The sequence below is a fragment of the Squalius cephalus genome (genome assembly GCF_949319135.1).
Source record: "Squalius cephalus genome assembly, chromosome: 17".
In the NCBI taxonomy this organism is placed as follows: Eukaryota; Metazoa; Chordata; class Actinopteri; order Cypriniformes; family Leuciscidae; genus Squalius; species Squalius cephalus.
In genome coordinates, this window is record NC_137138.1 from 1,983,124 (window position 1) to 2,002,929 (window position 19,806).

Consider the following 19,806-nt stretch of genomic DNA (forward strand, 5'->3'; position numbering starts at 1 on the left):
GTGGCTTCAAAATTTATTAATTTGTGTCATGTCCTATAACCGCCCATAGGCGGCCTATAGCTTATTTATTTATTTATTTGATTTATTCCCATTCGGAAAGAAAACAATTTATTACTAATCAACCACTGAATGGAACAACACAAATTATATATCATTTTAAAGCTTAGAATCTCAGCTTTTTAATGCATCTAATTAAATGTATTAATTCCTAACGAGTGCTGAGTAATCCCTCTAAAACCAAGTGTACCGCCAGCAGGCGCCACCTAGCTGCGAAAATATTTATTACCATATTTTTCAAAAATCTTGCCTTGATAAACACAAAGTTGATGTCATTTGAAAGCTTAGAGTCTGAACTTTACAGTGAATGTATCCACTTTGAAAAACTCTTAAGTATTGCTGAGTTATTTGCTGATACATAGAATTTCTCTTTTTTTCATAATCTATAAAATAATGTACTGCAATGTGTCAAAAACATCATACAGCTCATGAAACATTCTCAGATAATTGAAAATGGCACTTCATTTTTTACAGCATATTATTACAATTAAAATGAGCCCAAAATTAACATAATCTATTGCTTTTATGACAAGATATTCTTCATGGAGAAAAAATTGCCCATGAGGGGGTGTGAAAGACTGTACAAAAAGGCTATCTCTTTTCAAAATGCTGTAATTTTTGATTCCTTTATCCAAAAATTATTATTTTTTTATCCAGATGCAGCTAACATGTAGGGGGACTTCACTAAAAAAGAATTTTCCTCCTACCTTATTTCCTTCCTGAGTTATTCCATGACAAATATGAAAGATATGCAAAATCATAATAAAAATTATATATATATATTGTCTTTTATCCACCGTTTCTTGGCGGGACAATGTCCAAATGTAATGTAATTTATATTTTCAAAAAATTTAAAAAGAGTTCTTTCAAACGATACCTACCTTTTGACTCTCCTTGCTATAGTTTTGGAGTTATTATGATTATATCATTTTTATATAGTTTGGGGCAAAATTTGCTGTTTCAGTCTAACCAGTTCATTTCTCTGTGTGTGTGTGTGTGTTTGTGTGTGTGGGTGTGTGTGTGTGGGGGGGAGGGTGTCTTTTTTGCACTCTTGATGTTTTAGAGTGTCACCCCTTCATTGCTGTACACTTTTTTTCAGCACAGTGGCTGATCTGTAGCTTGTACCACCAAAAGTTTCTCTGAGTTTTCCTATTTTTTCGTATTTCCCATTCATTTCCTATGTCGCCCGTTTTCGGGCGGGAGGAAGCTAAGTGTGACTTTTTTTTTTACGACCCTTTAACATATCAGAATCATCTCCTTGATTTTTTTGTGTGTTCATATAGGTAATAAAAGAAAAGTCACCAAGTTTCACCCCCATCCGATGAAGCAAAAAAATTAAACAATTCGAAACGTTCAAGTTTTCGCCCGTTTTCGGGCGAAGAAGCCCAGAGGGTTAAGCTGTCATATGGTCATGGCCACCTATGGGGCATGTTGTCACATTTCACTTCCATTCTTTCGGGGTATATCAAGAAAAAAGTATATACTGTATTAATAAAACAAACACATAATTGTACTAGACATGTGGGAAATGAATATGGAAAAAAATAAATACTCTGAACCATAAGTAGATTTACACAAACTGAGAAAGCTCGCGCTGATTCTGAACATACATTTTGAGCGGATTCTCCGCATGTTGACTCTGAAACGCCTCTGATTTGTCACTGCGTTCATGCGCGTAATATACTGTACATGAGTCCGAGGACCAGCTTTGATCCGGTGGACATTGGATAACAGAGTGGTTGATTACACTTGAATTCGGCTACCTGAAGGTTTAAATGTTTCATTTTTACTTTTAAAATGTGTGTTAAATTAGTTTAAATGTAGGCAATATTGTATACATGTTAAAACAGTGTAAAATGTGCTGTATTGCTGTATAGCTACTCATTGACAATAAAGGCCAATGTCATGTACTGGTGGTTGTGTGGAATACTATTTTACAAAGGTTTGGAGAAAATAAAAGAAGTTAATATTACTCATAAAAACAGTTAATATTACTCATAAATATTGTTTTTTAAACGTTTAAATGTTAAATTATTTCTACTCAATTTTATTTGTTAATGTACCAGATGCAGTTACTGAGATTTACTTAATTTTTTACTTGCATTTACTCAATTCGAACAGTATATTTAATTGATTTTAAAGCTTTGAGTGTAAAAATGTTTCACCAAATTGTTTTAGTAAATCATATTTTTAGAGTGTGCTCTGTGGGAAAGCACTGCTACCATGTGACATTATTGTTTCAGTGCTCACTGCTGTACCTTCGGCTTCGAGACAGTCAGAGCATGCCAGAACACATCAGGACACACCAGGACACATCCAGAAAACACCTCAGACCAGAGGAGGAACCTGACTGCATTAAAGTCGTTATTCTTGACCATCTTGTTTCTACAGGTAAAGTGTTTCTCAGAGCTGATAGGAGAACACATGTTTATATGATGACAGTAACAGGAGACATGAGCGCAGGGACACACAGGGAGTGTGTGCTGGTGGGAAGGACCAAAAGGGAGCCGGTCGTCTGACTGGGTGTGTTTTGTGTTAACTGTGTAATGTCTTCACAAAGAGGAAATCGAATGATATGAAACTACAAGACCAAGCCAGACGAGTGTGCTGATATAGAGAAACACATTTCAATTCCTCTTCATTGCTTGTTTGAGCAATATTTCCTAGATTGTACATTAGTACTTTAATATCTCTATTATGTTTACCACAACTCTCAGTTTATAAGCTACCAAACATGATGTAGTAACATGTTAGAAACACTAGATAATTACATGAGGTGTGTAAGAGACTCCAGACAGAATCATCCTCTGCTTTAATAAACCAACAGTATATATTAATCTCATATTGATCAATCCTGTGTATCAGACAGACATCACTGTTATTCTTATTAATAATCTGGACATATTGTTATATACAGACGAAATTACATCTGTATATTATCCAAGTTACCAGAGAGTGTTAAAGATATGGATGACCAGTAATGTTCTTATAATAAATGCTGATAATCATAAATAACATGATATTATTGATTGGCCATAATCCTGTCCACAGAATCTCTTGTAAACAATCTGCATCAGTGTGTGTTTCTTCATCATGTCCAGTTAAAGATCTGGCTGATCCTTCAGCGTTATTCACCTCAGAAACACCAAAATACAGAACATGTTTCTGATGCAGAAAAGCTCATAAAGCGTTCATGACTGGATTACTGTAATGCATTACTAGATTATCCTGATCATTATCAATCAACAAACTACAGTTATAGTGCAAAATACAGCAGCGAGAGTTATTACCAGATCAAGACAATATCATCATATAACACCAGTTTACCATCTCTACACTGGGAATCTGTTCAACTACTGATGTGTGGAACAAGCATTAATAGAGGAATGTGCAAAACAACACAGAGAACGAAACCAGTCTAACACACATGCGAGAGGGACAGTTTTAGCTCCACATTCTTCTTTCACCGCCTCTGGAGATTGTACATGATAGTCTTTCAGCCTTTGGTTAGACTGAGAGTGAGTTTAACTACCCGACTGTGTTCTCCCGATAACAAGAAGCCACTCCCCCTGTCTCTGCCACTAGAAAAGAGCAGAGCAGACTCTGTATTCAGTGTATTCTCTATTCAGTGTGTTCTCTGTATTCAGTGTGTTCTCTGTATTCAGCGTGTTCTCTGTATTCAGTGTGTTCTCTTGTATCTACTGTTGACACTAGGACTCTCACTGCATGAATTTATCTTTATAGTCTTCTTCTCACAGGTGAGAAACAAGTTTCTAAATGCATCATTTAATTATTCATTCAAGTCTACTTTACTGAGGAGCTTTATTTTCTGACTGGATTATGTGCTATTTTACAATAAATACTTTGATAGCTGCTATTTGGAAATTATTGAATGTTTGTAAAATTGTAATCATTGTTTATATTCATTGTATCATTGTTTAAATTAGATGTAAATCAGGAAGAAACACATGAAGACATAAAGAGTGAAAATGTGAATCTTGTGAAGTTCATCAGACTGAGCAGCAGGAGTGAACACAGACCAGACTGTGAGATCACTCATTATATACTGTATATATATATATATATATATATATATATATATATATATATATATATATATATATATATATATATATATATATATATATATATATATATATACACTACCGTTCAAAAGTTTGGGGTCAGTAAGATTTTTAATGTTTTTAAAAGAAGTCTCTTCTCACCAAGGCTGCATTATTTGATTAAAAATACAAACAAAAACAGTAATATTGTGAAATATTATTCCAGTGTAAATCATCTGTTTTCTATATGAATATACAGTGAAGTGTAATTTATTCCTGTGATCAAAGCTGAGTTTCCAGCATCATTACTCCAGTCTTCAGTGTCACATGACCCTTCACAAATCACTCTAATATGATGATCTGACATTTATGAATATTATCAGTGTTGAAAACAGTTGTGTACAATTTTTTTTTTTTTTTTTTTTTTCAAAATTCTTTGATGAATAGAAAGTTCAAAAGAACAGCATTTATCTGAAATCTAAAGCTTTTGTAACATTAAACACTACCGTTCAAAAGTTTGGGGTCAGTAAGAGTTTTAATCTTATTTTTGGGGGAAAGAAATAAAATAAATCAATACATTTATTCATCAAGGATGAGTTAAACTGATCAAAAGTTACAGTAAAGACATTTATAATGTTAGAAAATATTCTATTTTAAATAAATGCTGTTCTTTTCAACTTTCTATTCATCAAAGAATTTTGAAAAAAAAAAATTGTACACAACTGTTTTCAACACTGATAATAATCATAAATGTTTCTTGATCATCAGATCATCATATTAGAGTGATTTGTGAAGGATCATGTGACACTGAAGACTGGAGTAATGATGCTGGAAACTCAGCTTTGATCACAGGAATAAATTACAGTTTTAAATATATTAAAATAGAAAACTATTTTTTTATTGTTTTTAATCAAATAAATGCAGCCTTGGTGAGCAGAAGAGACTTCTTTTAAAAACATTAAAAATCTTACTGACCCCAAACTTTTGAATGGTATTATATATATATATGAAGAGTTCAGATGCAAAAGCCTCTAAGTGCCATCTGAAATTTTCTTCTAAAGTGATAATTTTTATAAAGCTTGTATATTTAAGTTCAGTAATTTCACTTAAATGACAATTAATTGGTAATTTACATTGCCATATAAGTGAAATTATTGAACTTAAATATACGAACTTGATAAAAATGATCATTCTAGAAGAAAATTTCAGATGGCACTTGGAGGTTTTTGCATCTGAACTCTTCATATATATATATATAAGACTAATGTCAGTATAATTAAATGTGGAACCAATCTTGAATTATTTTTATGTGTTTTGAATGAAGGGCTTTAATAGCTGACACACATAACATTACAACTATGCACGAGTGACTCTATTATCTGAGTCTATATCATCAGCTCAGTCTCTGTATTATAATTATGATGATAACGGGTTGTTTTCTTCATTTCCAGTCTCTGTTGATCCAGTCGGAGCTGTAAAGTGTCGTTCTGATGAATCAAATATGATCAAACATGAGGTGAGAAGAGAAAGATGTTTATTATCAGGACTCACACATAAACTCACATTTCTATATTTGTCATTTGTCATCGTCATTGATTATTGTGAATATTGTAGAGTTAATCTGAGATGCTGTAATAACACTGAGCTCATGCAGATGTTGATCAGGAGTTGATCTGATGTCTCGTGATATGATGTTATATCGCTTTAATGAAACTCTGTCTGTGTGATTGAACAGATTCAAATGAAGAGGAGAAAGAAAATCAGCAGAAATCACAGATCAGCAGAAAACAAGAAGACAGAGGGAAAATGGAGGACAGAAATGAGACACAAACCAGTGAATCACCAAAGAAACAGAGACTTGTTAGACGTGAGAGTATAGAAATAAAGCCAAACTGTGAGTGTTTGATCATTATTACTCTTACAGTGTTGCTACACAGCAAAATCCCCAGTGTTAAATGATCAAAACCATCAGATCACCTTTTATATTTGTTCATCTGGTTGTTATAACTCAGGTACATCAGCCAAACAAAATCTAAAGTTAATGATTTAAGGGTCATGAGCCCAACTAAAGCAAACACAGATCACCATAATGGTGACTTAAAGGGGCATTATGCAAGTCTGAGTGTTTTTTCTCTACGAGCTCCCCCTAGTGTCTGGTAGTAAATGCTTTCAAACACTCTGTCGTAAAAACGAACTGTTGTCCCTCCCCCCTCGCCACGAGCAACCCAGCTGATCAGCTGTCAACCCAGCTGAGCAGAGGAACCGGCTATTTCAAAACCAGTTATGTCTACCGAGGCAAGTAAAGCAATACTTTCTTTCCAACTGATGGCGATTTTTTTATTTATTGTGTTGTCATGCATACTAGTATTTTTACCGGGAACGAACGATATGAACGAGGCGAACTACTGCTTTCGTGTTTGTTTGTTTGTTTGTTTGTTTTTGGGAGAATGGGCATGAGCATAAAAAAAAATATATATATCGGAGGCTAATATTTGTCTAAAGTTATATTAGCAAGGTCTATAAGTTCATCTGGTAGAATGATGGTTTACCTTTGCTTGTCTAAGAAAACATCAGAACGTTTTTTCTAGCTTGATCATGATATGTGCAACATTTTGCGCGTCTGATATTGCCTACTATCAGATAGACTTGTAGTCAAGACCGCCTAAACCGAGACCAAGACACTACCAAGACCAGAGGGTATCGAGACCAAGACAAGACCAAGACCAAGACCAAGACAGACCAAGTCGAGACCAAAACCGAGACCAAGTCGAGACCGGAGGGGAAAAAAACAGACTAGTTGAAGCTAAGCAATAACTTGTGAATTCAAGAACAGCAGCATAGGGTTCAGCCGCAGTTTACATTCAATACATATTAGATGGTATTACTTCAACTACACAGGCAGAACAATACAGAGACAGACCATGTCATGTGTGTGACTGTGAGCTCATTGTAATCTGTATCTCTATCAAAGACACAAATTCATCCAAGCAAATGCCTGCCTATCTCTGCCGATTTCGGAGTCTCAGACTCCAAATTAACCCATTCTGCAACTTTTAAATACATAATTACATTTTTAAAAACGAAATTATAGGCTTAAGTGCGGGATCCGAAAGTTGGTCGTTTTGTCGCTATGGTTACACACACAACACACACACCGTTGGCGGTGCGCTCAAAGTCATCTGTCAGTTGTGTAGTTGTGCAGTTACCCAAAATGAATGACTCCTGAATGAAGTTAATACCCATCATGTCACTGATATGTGTTTTTTAAACCAAGTGATCAAAGTGCTCGTTGCCGCTGCGATCAGTGGCGCGGATAAAATGTTTTCTCGTGTGGCTCGCGCACACACCGCACTGTCATCAATCCGGCGCGCGCTTCAATCCGTTCCGTTGCAGATAATAATGTTGCATTATCGAACGTTGTGTCGTCGTGGATATTGTAGTATTGTATTTCTAAATCCCCCGACCACTATGTCGGTCTGAGACAGCGAGACCAGACAAGACCGAGAGGTCCGAGACCAAGACCAAGAGGTCCGAGACCAAGACCAAAGACCGTCAAGGCCGTGACAAGACCGAGACCACGTAAAAGTGGTCTCGAGACCGGTCTCGAGACCAAGACCGGTCTCGAGACATACATCACTACTATCAGACGCGTTGACTTTTAGTGACATAAAATAAAAGTGTAAGTTACACAAATAAAACCGACAGAGGAACGGCCACACAACTACAGAAATCAAACGTGTTTGCTATGACAATGCTAACATCAAAGTTATAGTATCTAGCGTACTAGTAAGCCCCTAACAGACAGCGATCATAATAAAAACCTTTACAGACAATAGCAAACATCCTGAGGTCGCAATTACTTGAAATTTAAATATTAAACACAGTTTATTCCAAAGATACTTACAAGTGCAACAGCAGGATCAGCATCCGTTTGGCAGGCTTCTGTTTCTCTCAGTTCTCACCCTTCTGAAAAAGCCGGTCCGATATTTACTCAAGTCTGACTTCTTGCTCGGTCAGTCTCCCGTTTCCTCTTTCGTTGGTCCTCCGACAAAGATTTCCTAGCTTTCTGCTTCTTTTTTACAGGCTCAGCCATAACTCAATCTATCGTTGCCCTTTGCTTATAGCTAGCCCGCCGGTGCTTGAATAGGGGCGTGTACGTGTGCAGTGCCGTCAAGCAATTCGTTACATCGCGAGACCTGATATCACGCGATACTTCCTGACGCCGACCCGCGTCCCAAAGTTGCAAGTGAGTTTTTTCCGCTCTCGGGCACCAGGGGGGTGCGAAACCACCACCATTCAACCCGAAATAAGTAATATAACCATTCCACTGACTCCGAAGCTGTTCAGTTAAGGTTAAAAAGTTACCTAGAGCACCTTTAACATTACTATTTTCTCCTTCAGTGATTCTGCTTGTTAACATCAGGTGTCTTCAATAATGCTCAGTCATCACTCAATTATTCACTTAATTATCTCATTAACTTTAACACTGCTTCAGTGTTACTTATAAACACTGAGTGTGGACTCTTATAAACACTGAGTAGAGTTAATTTAACACTGGGGATTTTGCTGTGTTACTATTATTTTCTTCACAATCCTGTCATAAAGTTCCACATTCACAGAGATTCATCACTTTCTACAGTCACAGATCAATATTTACAGATGTGTGATTGTGTTCAATTGACAGAATGTGTTATAGATTGAGAACATAAAAACAATCCAAAACAATGAGGATAATCTGATATATATTTGTGATTTCTAGTCTCCTGTGATCCAGACGAGCCTGTAAAGTTTGATTCTGATGTCAAAACTGAGGAGAGATTCTCATCAAACCCTTCATCATGATCACAAGAACACACAACATCTTCATCATCTTCATCATCATCATCATCACTGACATCCATCAGCATCTGAAGACCTGAACATCTTCATCATCATCATCATCATCTTCATCAGTCTGTTCAGCTCCTGGACTCTTACAGACTCTGTGTCTCAATCCTGCACTTCTGTTTCACAGACACACCAGTGTTCTCTGCCTCTGATAGTGAACACTTGCACATGTACAGTATATATATAAAGGTGTGTGCTCCTGTTCAACAGTCTGTGCGCCTCGAGTGTGCTGTGGTTGTGTATGTGGGTTATTTCTTTTTTCTGTTTTCTGCTCATTTTTAAGTTATTTAGTTGATTCAGTAACGCTGTGAACGGTAGAGCGTGTGACAGACAGTTCCAGGAGTTTCACTGGAGAATAAAGTGTGTGTTGTGAAAAGCCAATCGCCTCTGAGAGTCTGTCTGGCCTCTAATAACTCACTGTGCTTTCCACATTTGAATAACTCAAGAACACTAGATCTCTGACAGAAGTGTGAGTGTGTGTGTGTGTGTGTGTGTGTGTGTGTGTGTGTGTGTGTGTGTGTGTGTGTGTTCAGTCTCAGTAACTAGAGATCACACAGTTTGAGTTATGAAGACTTCAGATGATCATAACTCTGAGTCAACATATTATCATCTATATACTGTAATCTGTACAATACTGTAAGATCATATACTGTAATCATCTTTAATGTGTTCATTATTTCTGCCCAAATGAATATGTGATGTGAACTACTGTAACTCATGATTGTATTATCTGTATATTTCTGACATGTGGATGTTACTTTGACTCAGTCTCTGATAACAGATCGATCTTAATTGTAATGTAGAAATTCCATTTTCCATGAAACTGCTTTGAATAAATATGTATTGTGAAAAACTCTATACAAATAAACATAAAAGTGAAAATAAAACTAAACATGTGAAATAAAGCAGATTGCCCTTTGCCCCTGTCCTGCAGTCTCGTGTCTCCCTCTACAGGAGATCATCAGAATCACAGCAGAGTTAAAGAAGCTACAGATGAAAATGTGTTTTACAGCAACAAATGAAAACACTTCCAGATTTCAGTTCATCAGGGAATATGAAAATCAACAAGTTGTAATTTGAAGGGAATCATTATTGAAGTCAAACACAAAGATGTCAAATGTGCGTCACTATAAAATATGACTTCTGCTGTTTTGATATTATTCTGAAGGTTTGAATGGTTTGATCAGAATCAAGATCTCTTTAGTTCCAGTGAATTCTGTGACGCTTCCAGCTTTAATATCATAAAGCAGCCTGTGATTATGATGATGAGTTTATGACAGAATCACTTTTATTCTCCGCTTTCTCCATCATGTGCTTCATCTGTCGTTTCACACAGAAGATCTCTCTGTTTCTCTTTCTGATAGAGTTAGAAACAGGGAATAATTGATGTTCTTCCCAGAGACTGTGTTTCTGGATTCTTCTGTTAGCAGAAGCTGATGATGATGTTTCATATCAGGCAAATCTCCATCAGCTCCTGATTCAACAATATGACAAACTCAGATCACTCATACATGCATTACAATCATGAGTCTCAGGATAATATGTCATCATGTGTCTCATATGAAGCAGAAAGAGACTCTCATCTGATGTGAATCTGGAGGAGAAAGTGTCCCAGTAACGGAGGATAAACTCCACAGTCTGAGGATCGTATCGAGATCTCTTCTACACGCTTAAAGGATAATTCCGGTATTTAGCACTTCGAGTCTCTTTTCTGGTTTGTTTTGGATGAACTAGAGTGGTGGACACAGAAATGTTGACGATGGGTCCTGTCTCGACTTTTAGACTTGTTTAGAATCGCCTTTGACCGCTTCAGAGTGGCTGTCTACGGGCATGCACAAACATGTCCTTAAAACAACCTTTAAAGGAGAACTCCGGTCAATTACAGGTATGAGCGCTGGCTGAATAAACATCATTTTTATTCATATCTTGCACATCTACTGCAGTCAGATTCACCGTGTTCACTCTACAGGAATCACTCACATGACCTGTGCACTTGTAATGACACATCAATGATGTTAAGAGGCTAAAAGCAGGTTTAAAACTTGCCCCGTTGAAGTCAACAGGGTGCAAATTTTAAAAATAGAATAACTCGGTGTAGGCAACACCGATTTTTGTCGTTGTTCTCTGTATTGACAGCACTCCAAATGTACAAAAAAATGAGCTCAATGTTAAAATTGACCGGAGTTCTCCTTTAACGTTCGTTTTCAAAACTGTGCAACTCACCGAGTGGTTAGTGGTGTTCTGAGGCCAAGACCATACAAATAATTAAGACACAAGACCATGAAATTACATTTACATACATTACATTAAATTAATTAACTTTAACTGATCCTTTGATATTAATTGACTGGTTCAATTCTCAAAAGCTAAGCAGAGACAATCTGAGGAGCAGGAAGAAGAGAGGGATATAATAGACACAGAGGGAGGGACAGAAAAAAGCACAGAGGAGACACCAGAAATTATAGAGGAAAGGCCAGAGGAGACTCTAGACACCAGTTGAGATAGAGGAGAGGACAGAGGAGAGCGCAGAAGGGACAGATAATGAGTCAAATGGAGGCACAAAAGAACAGGCTCAGGTGACCACTCAGCAGTCTCCAACAAATGGACCAGGTGATGTTCTGATCTTCAATTTCAAGATTGTGACTGTAGCATTATCACAGACACACATACGGGATGCCTTTTTTGTTATTACAGAGAATTAAATTAAATTAAATTCATTTATGAATTTAATGCAACTAGAGGCACGCCTTGCACGGCTGGAAAGGCTAAACGGAGGAAAAGGAAGCCAGCTGCCAGGCCTAAAAACCCAAGTAATGTCAATAAAAGGCAAATAAAGCTGCCTTTAGAATTATAAACCCTTGATTTATCAAAAAGGAAATGCATCTTGAATCTTAAAATCTACTTACTTGTTCTTCCGTAGTCCCCATTAAATTATGGCTGAGATGCTCCAGAAGTGTCCTGAGGGCTGCCGGAACTTCATTAAGGCACAGCTGTCAGAGGCAGGGAAAAAAGACAGAGGAAGAAGGTTTGACCAGAACATGAAGGATCTGGGGCTGCAGCTTTTACACAGCAGTCCAAAGGCGTATCGTCAACTGAAGACGATATTTGCTCTTCCCTCTACAAGAACGCTTAGGTGTTATGTCACTGGAGGTGTGGGATATTTCTCTGTAAATACCAATTTATAAAATTAGACCAGTTTCATAATTTGAAGATATAACAAAATCTGATTATTCAACTTACTTTTCCGACAGCCTGGCTTCCTGCAGGGAATCATATCCCAAATGGGAGTCATCGCCACCACTATGACCCCTGTGGAAAGAATGTGCACAGTAGTCCTGGACGAGATGGCAATCAAAAAACAATTTGATTATGACCGGAGAAATTATGCCATTTGTGGCGTATCAGGATCAGGAGCTGCTGCCAAACAAGCAATGGTCGTCATGGCCAGGGGCATTTTGGGGACGTGGAAGCAGGCAAGCCATACTTTAGAAAAAACATTTGTTTTGATATTGCTGTGTATATTCAAATGCATTTACCTAAACCATGTATTTTAACAGACCATAGGATATTTCTTTTCCCCAAGTTCAATGCCAGTGGAGGAAATTGCGGCCATCATTATGCCATTCGCCAACTACAACATATAGGGCTGACAGTGTGTAGTGCACAGAGCTTAAATAGCAGCATTAACAAATGCATTACTGCATTGTGTGGACTTCCATTCCAACCTTGTATTGACAAAATGTATTAACCAATTTCAAAGGTGCAGGCAATAATATGTGACCAGGAGGCCAACCTTGGGGCTAGCCTGGACCCTCTGGGAGGTGAGGAGTCTCACTGCATCCTGGTGGGGGTTCAGAGGGTTCCAGTGATCTTTGATGTACCTCACCTTCTCAAATCAATCAGGAACAACCTGTACAAATATGGCCTACAGGTAAGCACAGTAAACAAAGCAATCACAATTGCAATGACTCATACTGAACATAAAAGATATCACAATGATTCACACACCAGCTCGTATTTATTTATATCCTTAGACACAAGTAAAAAAAAATGTTTGTTGGAATCACATTACCAAATTCTATGAGCTGGACAAGCTTCACGCCATTAAGCTAACCGAGAGGCACATCCACCTGTCCGCATTCTCAAAGATGCGCTTCAGTTTGGCTACGCAGGTGTTTAGCCACACTGTCTCTGCTGGTAAAGTTTATCCATCTTTTCAAAAACTTTTCTTCAATAACTAACTGCAGATTGTAATGTGATACTGACCACCTATTCAGTTGTCGTATCTGTTGTGACCTAGGCATTTCTGCGATGGTAACATTGCAGAGACTGCCAGCAGAGGCAAAAGATACAGCTGACTTTGTAGCAAAATGAAATCACTTCTTCGACGTGCTAAATTCTAGGTAATTATGTAAAAAAATAGCACCTTAAGTTACACATTCTACATTGATTAAAAAAGAAAATCAAATGTGTTTTTAATAGTAGTAGTATTTTATACAGAAATAAATTATCTATAATTCAGATGAGAATAAAGTTAAAGTTAATTAAAATTTTAAGGAAACAAATATATTGATCTGAAATATAGCAAATTAATTTTAAATTCATTCAGGTGCAATTACCAAACATATCTCGAGGTCTTCTGAATAAAGGGTGGCAGTCTTTCATCATCAGCTGTTGTTGTAGACTATATACAGGAGAAGTATTTGTTCTCCATTTGAGTGAGATGTTTTTATGTGGCTAATTGAGCAAAGTGCTTCCATATATTTTATTATTATTAGTATTAGTTCAAGAATAAAATAAAAATATCGGATTGATATCGGTATCGGCAAATAGCCAAAGCTGCGGCATCGGTATCGTATCGGAAGTGAAAAAGTGGCATCGAGACATCCCTACAATAATTGCTTAAAGTCTACCTGTTGTGATTTAATAAAAAAAAAAAAAATTATTGTGTGCAAAACATACAGAGATGACATGACATACAACTTTGAATACAATATACAACATTTATTTGCAATATGTTGAATGTCATCAGAATACAAATGAAAAAAGAAGAGTTAACAATGAGCTGAAAAAAAAAGATAGAGAAAAAGAATAAGGGTAAGATATATACATCAGTTACATTGGACAATTTTTGTCATGTTGTTTAAATTAAAGTTAAGTTTCATAAGAAATGTTAGGTAATGTAGGGTTCAAAGATGAGAAGGCAAGTTTTAAAGTTGAGACACTCACACACGGATATATAATGCATATTTTATAAAAAATAATATTAAAAGGAATGAAACTGAAAATATTAGTGCTTGCTCCTCAAATCGCACCACTTTTAATGGATTTTTTTTCCCCGAAAAAGTAATGAAGCATTAACTGCAATAGTTCACATTTTCAAAACAATAAATAGTGTATTGGCATTGGGTGACTACAGTAACCGACAACAGTGCCTGAAATAAACCTCTACAAACATATCTGTGTCCTTAAATGTATATAAGTTAGGTTTACCTCACACCGACATGCACTGGAAATGTCAATGTTTATGTTCAAACCGGAGTCGGACAAAGATGGAGAGACTCAAGAAGAAGTGAAACATGTAGAAGCAACAGGACATTTCTGAATGGTTAGTTGATGAATTTATGCATCTTATGTGTAGTTATCTTCTAGTCATTGATTAGCATATTCTGACATGATAATCTATAAATCGTGTTCAGGGGGCGGGGTTTATGTAAATTACAGGGTTAGTGATGTCACTAACCCGGGAGGAATGTTGTGTAGTCTCTACCAGCCGTTTGTTGTAGTCCTTAAAAAGCGATTTCTTTAAAAGCAAATTTCTCCCTTTGCTTTGAACTTTGAGCGTTGTAACTTTGCAGATGTTGTTTATGCTCAAACAGCAACATTACACACTAACTAAAGTTAGAAAAGTCAAATCATAATCAACCACCCCTTTAATTTATTCTGTAGGCTATAGCCAGTGTTTCCCAGCCTCCACAGTCCCGTCAGTAATGCTCAAGTTCTCTTTATCAACACCAGAATACTCGTGTTCCTGTTTCCTGAATACAGGACAGTCTCTGACTCGATATGAGACATATATGAAACACTTCTATAAAGACACAACAATATTACAAATCACTTCTCTTCTGATTTCCATGTAAGCTCTGCTTAATATTTGTATATAAACTTAGTACTCTTCTTATATATATTATTTGCACTTTAAATCAAGTCTTTTTAGGGATAGTTCACCCGAAACTGTCCACTGACTTCTAATGTATGGACAAAGAAATCTCATAATATTGTCTTTTATGTTCCACAGCGGAAAGAAAGTTATTCAGCTTTTGATCGACATAAGGGCATATTTACATTATCAGTTTTCATTTTTGAGTGAACCATCTTTTTAATACATTTACATTTTATCACTTAGCAGACTTACAAATGAGGAGAACAACAGAAGTTAAACTAACAATATTCAAGTGCTGTGAATAATAGCGTGAATAGTAGTTATTTGGTAAAAGAGTATAATGTACATGCATTAGGAGCACAAGCAAGACTATGACATTAAACTACTTGATGTTGTTGATCTGTCAGTCTATCGGGGGAATTAATGAGAATAAACCGTGCTTTATACAACCCTCCTCTCCATCGTATGATAAAGTCCTGCTGATACAGAACGTCAGCAGAATCAATACATCAAGCACATCAATACATCTTTAATGAAACTCTGTTTACCGTATGTGTTCAATGGACCGCAAACAGAGCAATTGAGTTTTGAGTTTTATGAATCAAGAATTATCTCTAATAACCCTAAATGTCACAGAAAGGAAGGGTGTGTGCAGTGAGAAGAATGACATCGACTTCATTTATTGAGTGCAGATGTTTAGACTGAACTGCAGGCGGTCTGTGAATGAGACGCAGGCATTTGCATTGAAACACAGACAAACGCTGCTCTACTGTCTCGAGAGTGTTCGTCCCGGCTGTGTGTCAGTTCTACAACAGCAATTCATTCAGGCCTCAAGAACATGTACAATACACAGTCAGCCAGTGGGTTCAGAGAAATGAGAAAATAAGAAAACATTAAAAATGTAAAAGCTGCACTGTTGTGAGCTCCTAAAATATCAATTATATTGCTCATGATTACGAGGGGGAGAATGAGAAAAGTGTAAGTCAGAAGCACCACGAACAAACTACCCAAAATTTGTTCGCGCTTTAGAGGAGTAAGTGATATTGCGCGTGAAAGACCGCAACAAGTGCCAATAAAACACAGAATGATTATCGGGTAGGGGATTAAACAGATGATCGGTATGGTCAGTTCGCTAAAGTCTGTGACTGTTAAGATCAGAGGAACAACCCAGATGATCACAGAAACGCCACGGCAGACATTTAGTGAATGATGAGATCTGTACCAGATAGGAGGAGAAACCTGAAGATATTGTTCAAAAGCAACACATGCCATAAAATACAGACCCACAATCAAACTATACAAATATGCATAAAACACATCCCTTATGAAAATCGTTATTAATATACAAATGATCTGAATGAGATCTGAAAGAATCAAATTAATAACAAACACTGGAGTGGAGATTTGATCAGATTTGATAAGAGCACACAACGCAAACAGAGTTAAGATCATGATTACAATCTCAATGGCTGGAATGATCATGAAAAATATTCCTGCTACAAACTCATGTTTCATGACAAACTCTTCAATATGATGGCTCCATTCATCTTCATAATCTACTCCACTTGATCTGCTGGCGTTGATATAATAATCTACTCCACTTGATCCGTTGATGCTGGCGTTTTGTTCTGCCATTGTTTCATGAAATCTTGACAGGCAACACTAAATAACAAAACAGTCATTAGTTAAAAAAAAAAAAAAATTTACTATTTACTAATCAATTAAAAACATTAGGGAAAAATATATGACATAACTTGTTTTCTGTGTGACTGTTGAAATAAAGTTTCCTCAGTTTGCTTTAGAGGAGGTGTGTGTAATGTTAGAGAGCTTGAAATACGTGAAATGTAAGATTAAAGTTTGTAAATCCTCCATTTGAACAATATCACAGAAGCAAGAATATTCTGAATGCTGTTGTTCTGAATATTCAGTCCAGCACAGCTGCAAGTGTACAATGGTTTATTAAACTAGGAGTAAATCTTGAAGAACTTACGTTACTGACAGGAGTGTGTGTTTCGTCTGCAGGTCAAAGCAGAAGTTTGTGGAGCAACACACAGACGGACAGATGTTTCACAAGTTTCCACTGCTCTTCATTCACTGTAAAAACACACATCTTAAAGCTTGTGGATCTAATGTAGGAAATGCCTGAGATTACAGACAAACTATTTGATCCAACGTGTGAAACTGTAATTACCTTAAAGACTCAATTAACTAACAATGGTAGTTTGAGTGAAAAACCAGTCTAACTTTCACAAACGCTTCGGCTCAACTACGACGACTGAATCTGAAAACGCTTTATATCTGATGCTTTCACTTTTAAAGTTCACTCAGTGTTTATTGATATCCTCAGTAGAATCAGAAACCCATGAATGCACGAGATAAAGCACACATACTCTGATCTCTCTAAAATATTGATTCTTCTGCTGCTCTGCAAGCCTGTTTTCTTTAAGAAATGGAAATCTGTGTTGCTGACTGACTGAAGTCACACACAATGTTAATTAAAGAAACTAGTTTAAGTGCAAATGATCACAGTGATACCAGAGGCTGAAACACAAAGATAGTTGACTATATAAACTCACGGATGAGATGATCTCATGATCTTTCCTGGAATCATAATGAACATAAAGCTACAACACAGATGATGAAGTTTATGAGCTGATCACATCATCATCAAATTAATCTCAAGAATCTGAAATGGGAAGTGGTTCCGACAGGACCTTAAAGAAAACTTCCAAACCTGCTTGGACGTGGCTGTGTTACAAGAGGTAAAAACGATATAAATACTGTTCGTTTTCTCACACAAACCGCTCGTTTCGTGTCTTAGGCCATCAATGTGTACTTACGATGGGGAATTGTTTAACTTGGACTCTGTGCATGCTCTTTGAGACAGTGACCATAGACCTGCATTATAGGACTGTCAGACAAAAACGGTTTGACCTAAAAATATAAAAATTGAAACTACTGGGGAAAAAAAGACACCTACATCTTGGATGGTAAATGGTAAATGGACTGCATTTATATAGCGCTTTCACCGACCTATGGCCACCAAAGCGCTTTACATAGCCTCACATTCACCCATTCACATTCAGCCATGCAGGGGCCATCCAGCTCGTCGGGAGCAGCTGGGGTTAGGTGTCTTGCTCATGGACACCTCGGCACTTGGTCAGGTGGAACCGGGGATTGAACCACCAACCTTCTGGTTTGTAGACAACCTACATGAACCACTGCCGCTCCCATGGATGCCCTTGAGGTAAGCTAAAACATACCAAAATTTTATTTCAAAGTGAACCATCCCTTTAATGGATTGAACAGAGAACTTAAACAAAATCCAACAAGACATTCTTGATCTTTCAGAAAAATTACACCAGATGACTGAAGATAATTCTTCATGGTTCAGAAACTTGTTAGGTAAACCCTGGCTGTGGATCAAGGAAATAGCAATTCTGCTGTTGTTTCTCCTACTGGCGTAAATGCGTCCACAGTATCAAGTGTTTCATTCAACAAACGACTCACGCCTCTCACGAGAAAATGACAGTCCCCTTGAAATGTATATAAACTACAATGTCTACTTCCCTAGTTAGACTTGATGACTACAGCGATAGACTTGATGACTGCAGCTACGACAGCTCGTGTTCTCATAAAGAATCCTGCTGAAGAAAGAACCAAGTCTCCTGGTCTCTGCTTTGATGAAGGAAAAGTTTCCAACACCTTACATATATGACATGTACTTACCATAGTAATAACAGTAAATTATGCATAATTACATGCAACTTACCCTCAACCAAACCCTAATCCTACCCTAACCCTATAGTAAGTAGCCTACATGTAGTTGCTTAATATCACACAGTACTTAAAAAAGATCTAAAACTAGACAGATTGGTGTCTATTAGTGAATTTAAAGGCATCATAAAGACAGTGGTAATGAAGGCTTGTGATTGTTTTTGTTGAGAGGATACTATGTTCTAATATAGTATTATTAATTTTATTTTTTAATTTGTTGTATTTATAATGTTGTCTTACTGTAGGTTATGGCTGCTACCTTGGCCAGGTCTCTCTTGTAAAATAGATTTTAATCTCATTGAGACTTACTGGTAAAATAAAGGTAAATAAAATAATAAATATATAATTACACTGTAACACTGACACCTTAAATAAAGTGTAAAAATCTCTTTACAAAACAATGAAAGATGAAGTGTTTTAGTTACCTTGTGATGAGCAGAAGAGAGGAGACATCCAGCGCTGAGAGATCGTTAACTGAAACAGCTCAGCTTGTATACAGTGTGAAGGTTAAACTCCTCCTCTGGCTTCTGATATAGGCTGATGCAGGATCAGTTTCAGTATCAGTTTAGCAGACACTCATCACAGTCAGTAAAACTACAAACACTTCATCTCAATTAGACACATTGTGATGAGAAGATAAGAGGAAACATCCAGATAGACACAGCTCAGAGTGGTAATGTTCTCGGCTCTTCTCCTCGCTCTTACACAGATACACACGCTTCCTCTGGCTTAATGTGATCAACACACATGATCACTAATGGTGAGGAATCAATATCTGTTGACTTCCTTCTTCTCCGTCATAATTAAGATATTTCAGGGATGAGCTCCTTCTAATATATACTTTGGAGCTGAATCTGG

At 36.9% G+C, this 19,806-nt stretch overlaps 1 protein-coding gene and 1 long non-coding RNA gene across 2 annotated transcripts in view; one reads left to right on the forward strand and one right to left on the reverse strand.

Moving 5' to 3' along the window:
* Positions 1-19,399, reverse strand: part of LOC307144486 (uncharacterized protein) — a 79,904-nt gene extending 60,505 nt beyond the window's left edge. Inside the window, exon 1 of the mRNA XM_079846887.1 lies at positions 19,374-19,399. The gene's annotated coding sequence lies outside the window, so the exon portion shown is untranslated. The remainder of the gene's footprint in view (positions 1-19,373) is intronic.
* On the forward strand, positions 3,638-9,928 carry LOC307144493. Its single transcript, XR_013818763.1, has 4 exons — positions 3,638-3,815; positions 5,573-5,637; positions 5,857-6,015; positions 8,881-9,928. It is a non-coding gene; the product is annotated as an uncharacterized lncRNA (long non-coding RNA).
* Positions 19,400-19,806: the final 407 nt, after the last annotated feature.